This window comes from Balaenoptera musculus, chromosome 10 (assembly GCF_009873245.2).
Source record: "Balaenoptera musculus isolate JJ_BM4_2016_0621 chromosome 10, mBalMus1.pri.v3, whole genome shotgun sequence".
Classification (NCBI taxonomy): domain Eukaryota; kingdom Metazoa; phylum Chordata; class Mammalia; order Artiodactyla; family Balaenopteridae; genus Balaenoptera; species Balaenoptera musculus.
The window spans coordinates 90,226,371-90,235,684 of NC_045794.1; the positions used below are offsets into that span (position 1 = coordinate 90,226,371).

The 9,314-nt window shown below is 49.4% G+C and overlaps 1 protein-coding gene across 1 annotated transcript in view; it reads right to left on the minus strand.

Annotated features, from left to right (window-relative positions):
* The window catches only part of SYN3 (synapsin III), a 451,775-nt gene extending 442,832 nt beyond the window's left edge, over positions 1-8,943 (minus strand). The window contains exon 1 of the mRNA XM_036864745.1: positions 8,818-8,943. The gene's annotated coding sequence lies outside the window, so the exon portion shown is untranslated. The remainder of the gene's footprint in view (positions 1-8,817) is intronic.
* Between the last annotated feature and the right edge of the window lie 371 nt (positions 8,944-9,314).

Genomic DNA, 9,314 nt, shown 5'->3' on the forward strand with positions numbered 1-9,314 from the left:
AAACCCTGGAAGCAAACACGAACACCTTGAGAATTCTCTATTCCCCCACTTTATGCCAGTTAGAAATTTTGCAGTTACCTTCAAGACAGAGCAGTATGAAACCCCACAACTGCATATAAATTTCATTTTGTGACTTCTTTTAGTCTTGGTCAGTGTTTTACATACTAGTTGGCATAGGAATTATTGTTCAGAGTTGCATACACAAAAACCACGTATAATGCAATTTTGGGGGCAGTGAAAATATTTTCAAAGGTATTTTGGTTATGAATGATTTCCACCCCACACTATGGCTTTGGAATCTAAATATGAGTAAGAGGCAGCTCTACTCTACCTCTGGCCTCCTCTCATTCACTCCTGCTTGATAGGTAATCAAGAAATCTTAGATCCAGAAAGGAAATTAGAGACTACCAAATGCTACTCTTTGCCAGGGCAGCAATGCCTGAAGGTTACCACCACCCACTTCTGATGACAGTGGTCCTACCCACTGGACCACGGCTACCAACAGCACACTCTTCCTGCACTTACCTGCTGCCTGCTCCCCTCCACATCCACCCATGGCTGCTAGCTTTGCTCTCCAGCCCTGCAGAACAATTATAACCCCTCTTTCCTACGATAATCGTTAAGATATTTGAGGCCTGGTATTAGGATGATTCTTTCTTAACGTTATAGTGATCAAGAAAAGAGTCACGTATCTGCACTGCCCTTTTTAATAACAACTTGATGGTTTTTATTTCTGGGTGTGCATCTCTGCACATCCAAGATACTGACACCCACCTCCCCACAAGGTGGCTCCACTGATTAGGTCCTACCTTTTGGGAGCTGTGCCCTGGAAACACGCAGCCTAGTTGGGAAGAGAAAGAACAGAGATCTCATGTCATGTGGCAAGTGTTCTCACAGTGGTATAAATTAGGTGCCAGCCACATGCGGAGACAAAGGGTCAGGGTTGCAGCCCCTCCACTGCGAAAGATTGCTGACCTGTGAACTAGACGCTCCTGAAACACAGCTTGCATCCTGAGTCTCTCCAGGGAAACCGACCAGGTCTCCCGCTTTGCTTGCGGGATGCTTTGCATCCGTGTCTCAAGACACCTGCCTCAACATCAAGCGCACAGTAGGTGCTCAATGAATCTTACTCCAACCCTCCGGCACTTCAAAAGGGCCTGGAGGTAAGAATAACTAAGTTGAAATGATCCCAAAGTTCTCAAATGAAGGTTTAAACAAACTCTTTACTAATAATACCGCTTCAAACACCTAAGGCAAGGAGTCATCCCTGCCATCTGTTGACTCACTGAGTGATAAAGAACAGGTAACCTAACTTCTCTAGACCTTCATTTTCCCAGATATAAATTGAGGGGCCTGGTCCAAAGGATTGTAAAGTCCCTTTCAGATCCAGGGACCGTCTGCCGTCCCAGACAGTAAACTGGATAATCCACAATAATCTGGCTGAATTAATGGATCTGAAAATCAGTGCGTGATTTCTAGTAGAATGAAGAGCATGCAAAGAAGCAAAGGTAGATAAGGATTCCAGCTCCAGCCCTCCCGTTATTCTGCCATGTACCGCCATCCCAGTATAGTGACCAGCACAAATACCCGTGTCAACATTTACTGAATGATGATCTTGGGTAGCTCACTGAACTCCTTCAACCTTGATTTTCACACCTTTAGATTGTTCATCCCACCTCCTCCCAGGTCTACTGGGAAGGTTACATGAGTTAAAATGTGTGTGAAGCCCCCGCACCCAGAGGACACACGCTACGTGTCCTTTTATGCAAACATCCTTTACCCACACCCAATCCACTTCATCAACAGACTCAGATTCTGAGGCTTTTCATGATCCAGAGCACAGACAGCCAGAGAGGAAGGGCTCTAAAAGTCAGCTAGTCCAACCCCCTCCTACCTCTGTGATTGACAACGAGGGAACTGAGGCTCCGAGAGGCACAGTGACCTGCCCAAGAACCTACACGTCAGGCAAAGCCTGACCCAGAACACAGGGTGGCAGACGCCAGGGGTCATACAAGACACGGAGAGAAACCTTTGCAGGCTCTGCTCTCCCTAAAGAAACTGGGGACACTCCATGTATAACCAAATTCTGAAAAATAAAAACAATGGAACTTTTTATTTACCAGTTTTGGGGAGGGCTGCAAGAGAGACGTAGCGTCATAGTTTATCCATGAAATGCAAGGTTTCCCTGAATTCCCTGTGAAATGAAGGGTAGAGTTTCTTGCTATCAGCCCTTCCCAGTTACTCTGCTCCCGTTTCCCCTCCCCATTTTGACTTTTTTCAGTTTATACACCTTGAGGCAGACGCTGCATTAGGATCCTCTCCGGGCAAGGTGAGAAGTCTCAGGTCAGGGCAGTGACACATGCCCCCTTAAACACAAACAGGAAAATCCTCACAACTGCACTGTCATAGTACAAAAAGAATCCCCTCCCTCCCACCACCCCTAAGAGCTCCAGCATGGGACGATTAGGAACATGCCCAAGTTCACGAAGGCACACCCATAACTCAAGGGTCAGGGATCCAAAGGTCCCCCTAGAAAACACAACCAAAAATCCCTGAGACCATTTAGGTATTTCTGGAGAAACCTCAGCCCAGAGTCCACCAAGGGCCACTCAGCTGAGTGGGAGCACTGAAGAGGAAGCCCAGACAAGATACAGAAGGGCCCGGGTGACAGCTGGCTCAGGGAGACAGTGCTAACCTGACGCCCCCCCCTCCTGCCCCAGACCCCCAGAGAAAAGCTTTTCTCTCCCAGAAGCATTTGGCAGAAAGCTACTTTGAGAGCACGCTTGTGGATAGTGCCTGGCCAGCACACTCCCCACCAGTGTCTCCCTAATCCAAGCCCCACATTGTGTTCTTGAGTAAACAGACACACAGAGGGAGACCGTCCTGACCCAGCTCACACCGCACGTGCGGGCAGCTTCGCATGGAGCGTGTGCCTGTTTCCTCCCACTGCCCCAAGGCTCCTCTCCTCCAGGTCCACTCTTCCTTCCAAAACCCGGGGCTTACCTCCCGGTTCCGAGGATCCCGCCAGGTTGAACAATGCTCAGAAGCAGGTGGCCATTTAGCAATTCATCCAGTGGGACCTCTTCGGGTCAGAGCAGCTGGAGCTGTGCCCATCCCCAGTGGCAAGGAGAGGCTGCGGCCTGGAACTTTGAAAGGGCTCTCTCTTCCCGAGACAATCCTGATCATCCCCGCCTCCTCCTCCCCCTCCGTAGTACTATGGAGACACGTGCTCTGCTTGGGAAGAGGTAAGGAGGAAGGTGCAGCTATTTACCGGAAGAAAGGCAGCGACCAGCTGAGCCATGCTACACACTCACACCTAGCAGAAGAGAAATGGGGAAAAAACAGCTCTGTGTGCTGCCGCGGAAGTATCAACCCTTGGGCTCCAGCTCTACTCCTTACACAGCTGAAGCAAGAGAAACAATACACTTAACCAACAGAGTGCCCGCCAAAGGCATTACATCATCGGTCAGCACCGTCATTGGCTAATAATTCCTAGAAGGCATTATCTGCTTCTAGGTGCTTAACCCTTTCGTGTACATCATAGCAAAGACTCAAGCATTTGGTCTAAGCCAGTGGTTCCTGGATCTTGCTTTTACCAGGATCATCTGGGGTGCTTTCTAAACATACAGATTGCTATGTTCCACCCCAAACCATCTGAATCAGATTCTTCAGAGGATGCATGGATTTCTGTATTTTAAACAGTGGTCAGGGTGTGGAGACCACTGGTCTATTCAGAAAGGCTTCCTCTCCAAAAGATAAATGAGACGACGTTTTTCTGAGCATTTATTATGTGCCCAATACATTACTACATCATCTCATTTACTTCCTGCACTGAGCAGTGGATGTGACTGGCTCAATTTCACAGATATAGAAAGTAAAGTTCAGAGACTAAGTCATTTGCTCAGAGATGGAGCCCGGCTTTGAAAGCCAGGCTGTTTGCACCATACCTTGCTACTCCTTTGAAGCTTCCACTTGAAATCAAACCAAGCTATTTGTCTACTTATTGCCTCCAGGGCTATAGAAAAGATAGACATTCTGGATGAGCTGGAAAATGCCAGCAACATGTGAAGAACTGGGGAGTGAAAAGAATAGGGAATTCCCATAGCAGGTGTTCAGGAATCATGAACCTTCCAGAGAATCATTCTCTTTCTCAGGCTCACTTCTTTTGCTTCTGCTACAAATCTCTGCTTAGCTGTCACTTTCTCTAGGAAGCCTCCTCCCATCCCCAAATCTGGGAGAGACACCCCTGCTCCAGGCTCCTATGGTGTCCTGTATCAGTGGACTGCAGCTGCTTGTTTACTAGGTAAATTCCACAAGATTAGAGCCATTTCTACCTTCACCAACATATGCCCAGCACAGTGCCTGCCACATGTGAGTACTCAATCATGACTGTGGAAGGAAAGAAAGCAAGGAGGGAGGGAGGGAGGGAGGATGGAAGGACAGAGGGAGGAGGGAGGAAGGGAGGGAAGGTCTTTGCTGAAGTTCTAAATAGCATCACGCTGAGGTGGGAAAGGCAAAGGACTGGAAGCCAGGGGAATGACGTGAACAAATTGTCTGACTTTGGGCAAGTCCATTCTTAGGGGGCCTCGGTTTCCTCACCTGAAAATGAGAACACCTCACGGGCACCTTCCTCATAGGCAGTTATGAGGATCAAATTAAAGAATGATCCAGCCTCAGATGTGCTCCTCTACACTCTCTCCCCCTAGATTTCACCTACTTTACTGGCTGACATCTAAGTGCTGACAACTCCCTTATTTATTTCTCCAGTCCAGATGTCCCCCCAGGCTCTGTGTGGATGTCTTCCAGGCCATCTCCAAGAGAGCGTGTGGATTTTCTCCCCTAACCACAGCCTGTTCCGCATCTCCACTCTCTGGTGCTCCCATCCACCAACCTTTTTTTTTTTTTTTTTTGTAACTGGGGTGAAATTCATATAAAGTAAAATTAACCTTTTGAAAGTATACAACTCAGTAGCATTTAGTACATTCACAATATTCTGCAACCACCACCTCTGTCTAGTACCAAAACATTTTCATCACCCTAAAAGGAAACCACTTACCCTTTAAGCAGTCATGCCCCACTTAGCCTTCTTCCCCCTCCGCAAAAGCCCCTGGCAAACACCAACCTGCTTTCTGTCTCTGTGGGTTTGCCTAGTCTGAATACTTCATAGAAATAGAATCATGTAATATGTGACCTTTTGTGTCCGGCTTTTTTCACTTAGCATGTTTTCAAGGGTCATTCACATGGTAGCATGTATCAGTACATCATTCCTTTTTATGGCTGAGTAATATTCCATTGTAAGTATTTACCACATTTTGTTTATCCATTACCCTGTTGATGGATATTTGACATCCACCCAATCTTGAACCATACACCTGGGGGGTCATCCTTGATCCTTCCCTTTCCCATATTCCTGACACCTAACGTATCAGCAAGTCCTGTCCATTTAACACCCCAAATACGGCTCCAATTCTTCTACTTTTCCAACACTATTGCTACCCTGCAGCCAGGACACCAACACCTCTCTCACCAAACTCCCAATTTGTGACAAGATCCCATTCTTCTCCCTACTCCGTTTTTCACCTGGTAGCTGCATAAACCACATCATCCATTCACTTCAGCAATATTTACTGAGCACTTTTCTTCACGGAGCTTGCCTGCCAGAGGCATGACAGACAACAAACAATTATATACTGTATTTATAACACCAGGTCATTACTAGGCTTAAAATCCTTCACTGACTTTTCATTGCACTTGGAGTAAAATCCAAGCTCAGCATGGCCTTCCAAGGCCCCATCTATTTCTCCAAATTCATCTCAGGTTGCTCCCCAATCATGCTGTGCTCCATTCCTCCACCTCATGGTCCTTGAACAAGCTGTTCTCTCTGCCTCTTGACCTTGGCATTGCTGGATCTTCCTCATCCCTTAGATCTCAGTGTAAATATCTCTTATTGGTGATACCACTCTTCGAAGCAGATCTACCCTTCATTCACTTCACTCATTCAATAAATACATGCTGAACACTGTGCTAGGATAAAGTGATGTATGATCTCCTGGAGCCTTTAGTCTAGTGGGGACGACCAATGACAGGGAAGTAAATAAAATGTATGAGCAAGTGTGATGAAGGGGGAGTAAAAGAGAGGGGAACTGCTTTTCACAGGATGGTCCAAAAGGCCTTTTTGAGGTGGCTATATTGAAACTGAAGGGTGAGAAAGAGTCAATTGGGAAGACAGCCTATTACTCTCCATCACACCCTGGCTATGCAATGGTCCATCCTTCAATGTTTGCTTTGGAGGAATCAAAGCATTTAATGTCAGTGTCTCTCTCCCCTAACAGACGGAACTGTATTCCCAGCGCCTAGGACAGTGCCGACCATTTAGGAGATACTCAATGCGCACTGATGACTTAATTATTAATTACTTAATCAATCCACCAATGAAATCACTTCATAGACTGTAACAAGTCATTATCGTTTTTGCTGTTGTTGTTATTGTTATTATTTTGTGGCAAAAGGACACCTACTCTGTTGGGTTTTAGAAAACACTGGGGCAACTGTAAAATGAGAATAAAAGTACCTAAGTTGGAGCATTACTGGGTAGCTAGGAGAGAATGCGTATGCATAACAGACACTCAATAGTAGTCATTGTGGCCATTATCATGGAAGGTTCTTTCCTCACAGAAGCTGATCTACTCAATTCAAACTCCAAAATCCATTTTCAGGCACAGGCAGAAGTTTAAAGGTGAGAAAAGGAACACTTCTTAAATGGCTGCTCTGTACTCCACACCTTCTGTCAGTCACCTCAGCCACTTCCCAAGCCCACCCTGTAAGGTGGCTGCCGGGGTACAGTTCTCAGTCCCCCCCAGACCGAGGCACCTCTTACTCCCTTGTGCCGGCTGCTGGGAGTGTTGGCTATGCATGGCTCCCAGCTGAGTTCCGCTTCAGGAACTGTCCTGCTGAAGGGACAGCCAAAGTTATGCCCCCTTCCCTGGGGGCAGCCTGCCCCCACTGGCTGGTCAACATGGGGTTTCAAAGGCCTGGCCCCATGCCTCAGAAGATCAACTGAGGCCTCTCTTGCTCTGCATCACAGACCAACTTCTCCCTCTGACCCATCCTGCTTCCCTCACCACCCCCTCCCTTGGAGAGTGAGACCATTCCCCAAGAATCCTCCTACACACAATTCTCAGAGCCTCCGAGTCTTTTTCCAGGGAACCCAACCGATGACAGGTGGGGATGATGACTTCCTTTTAAATCAGAAAACTGAGGTTCAGAAAGGCTGACAATGTCCCCAAGACACATGGCTAAAGTGACTTTCGGGTCTGACTCCCCGGCAAGACCTTGCTCTTCACGACAGGCTCTAACAGCTGAGGCTGTGTCTCTGTGAAGCAGAAGGAGGAGCCCAGGGAGAGGGGAAAACCACATCAGAAACGGCAGGCAGAGGTACCCTTCACAATCCTCCAGGGGGCATCCCTGATGACAAGGTCCAGGTCAAAGCCTCCAGAAACAATATAAAAATGACCTGCAGGTTGCAGAGGCAAGCAATCACATGGGCAACATCTCCCTGCCTGAATGATCCCCTGAAAGATCCATGCCTGGAAGTCAGGGAGCAGGGCTCCTTGGCAGATGGGGCTGCCTTTAGGGATTAGAGTATTTGCAGCCCCATCCAAAATATTAACTACAACTTACCAGCTTTCTACTGCTCCAATCTCCATCCATTTTCCACAGAGCTGCCAGAATTCTTCCACTGCCCTTCTTGACCCCAGGACAATATTCTATATAGTCTAAGGCTGCATTTTAAGGTCTGTGCATGTTTTAGCTCCTGCCATGTTAACAGCTCATTTCCTACCCACCTTTTGTGGTCCTATTTGATTCGTTGACACAGGATTATCTGATGTTCTAAGTCAGGATACTGGCCTTTTTCAGTTTCTTTACCTTTGCACAGGAAAATCTATCTGGAATTCCTGCTATCTCATCACACACACACACACACACACACACACACACACCAGTCCACACAGCTTTCAGCCTGTCAAACCCTCCGACTCCTCCAGTCCCCACTCAATAGTCACCTCCTCTTGGACGCCTTCCTGGCTTGCTCATGGTCCTCCCCTCCCCTCCCCTCCTGTAACATCCCCTGTACTACAGCGCACTGTAATTGTTCCTCGTATTGTCCTTCTTAGCCCCAGGAGCTCCTCCAAGGCACTTCTTCCTGACCCTAGGGCTTAGCACAGTGTCTGGCACGCAATAGGAACCCAATAAATGCTGAATAAATAAATACACGGGGCGCTGCATAAAGTGCTAGTCTCTCTGCTCTTAGCTTGGCCAGAAAACCGCTCTGAGATTTTTTCCCTGAGTTCCAGGAGACCTGTAAATAGGAAATGGCATGCCAAATCTGACTCCTAGCCCCGGGGCAACAGGTCAGGAGGCGTCTGAAGACCTAGGCAGAGCGAAGTCCGGCCCCTGCGGTCTCCAGCTACCCGCAAGCTCTTCCCTGGGCCCCAGCGCTGGGTGGAGATTCTCTTGAAGCCACTATCCTGAGACTCTCTGGCTCCCGGGCCCCTCAGGCATCCCCGCACGAGGACCTGTCTATCCCAGGGTCGGCCCCGGGACCGGGCAGCAGCAGCCCGGGGAGGCAGCGTGGCGCGGCGGCTCCTCGCCTCCCTGCCGGGCCCCTCCGCGCGCCGGCATCCCGCGCCACACAGCCGGAGCGCCCGGGGACGCAGCCTGGCGCCAGGACGCCACCAGCAGCCCCAGCGGGAAGTGGCGGGGACTCCCTGCTGCCAGAAACCCCACAAAGTCTACTTCGCTGCGGGCTCTGCTTACCGTGCGAGCCGCCAGGAACCAAGAGCTGGGTGGGTGCCTATGCCGCGGCGTCCGCCTGCTGATCCGCTCGGGTCCCGGAGCTCAACCTCCGCACCCCACTGCGCGCTAGCGTCTCCTCTCGGCCGCGCGGCCTCCCCGCGCCGCAGCGCCCCATTGGCTCGGGCAGCCAGGCCCCGCCCACAGGAGGCTCCGCCCCTGCCGCCCCTCCTGCCTTCTCCCACCCAGCTCCTCGTCTTTTCAAGGCGGAAAAGTGCTTCTAGACTCAGCTCTCACACGGCTCGGGCAGCCGAGAAAGGTAATAATTCCCCATCCCAAGAGCGTCTAGACGCCCCTCGGGGAGTGTGAAGAGTGCAGAATCCCTGGAAGCCAGCTTTGAGAAAGTCACCTGACCTCCCTGGCCCTCAAGAGGCTCCTTCAGAAATCCCACCGCAAATGTCTCAGGCCGTGTGCTAGGCACTTAGCGCCAGGGGTGCATCAGGGAACTAGACAAAGTCTAT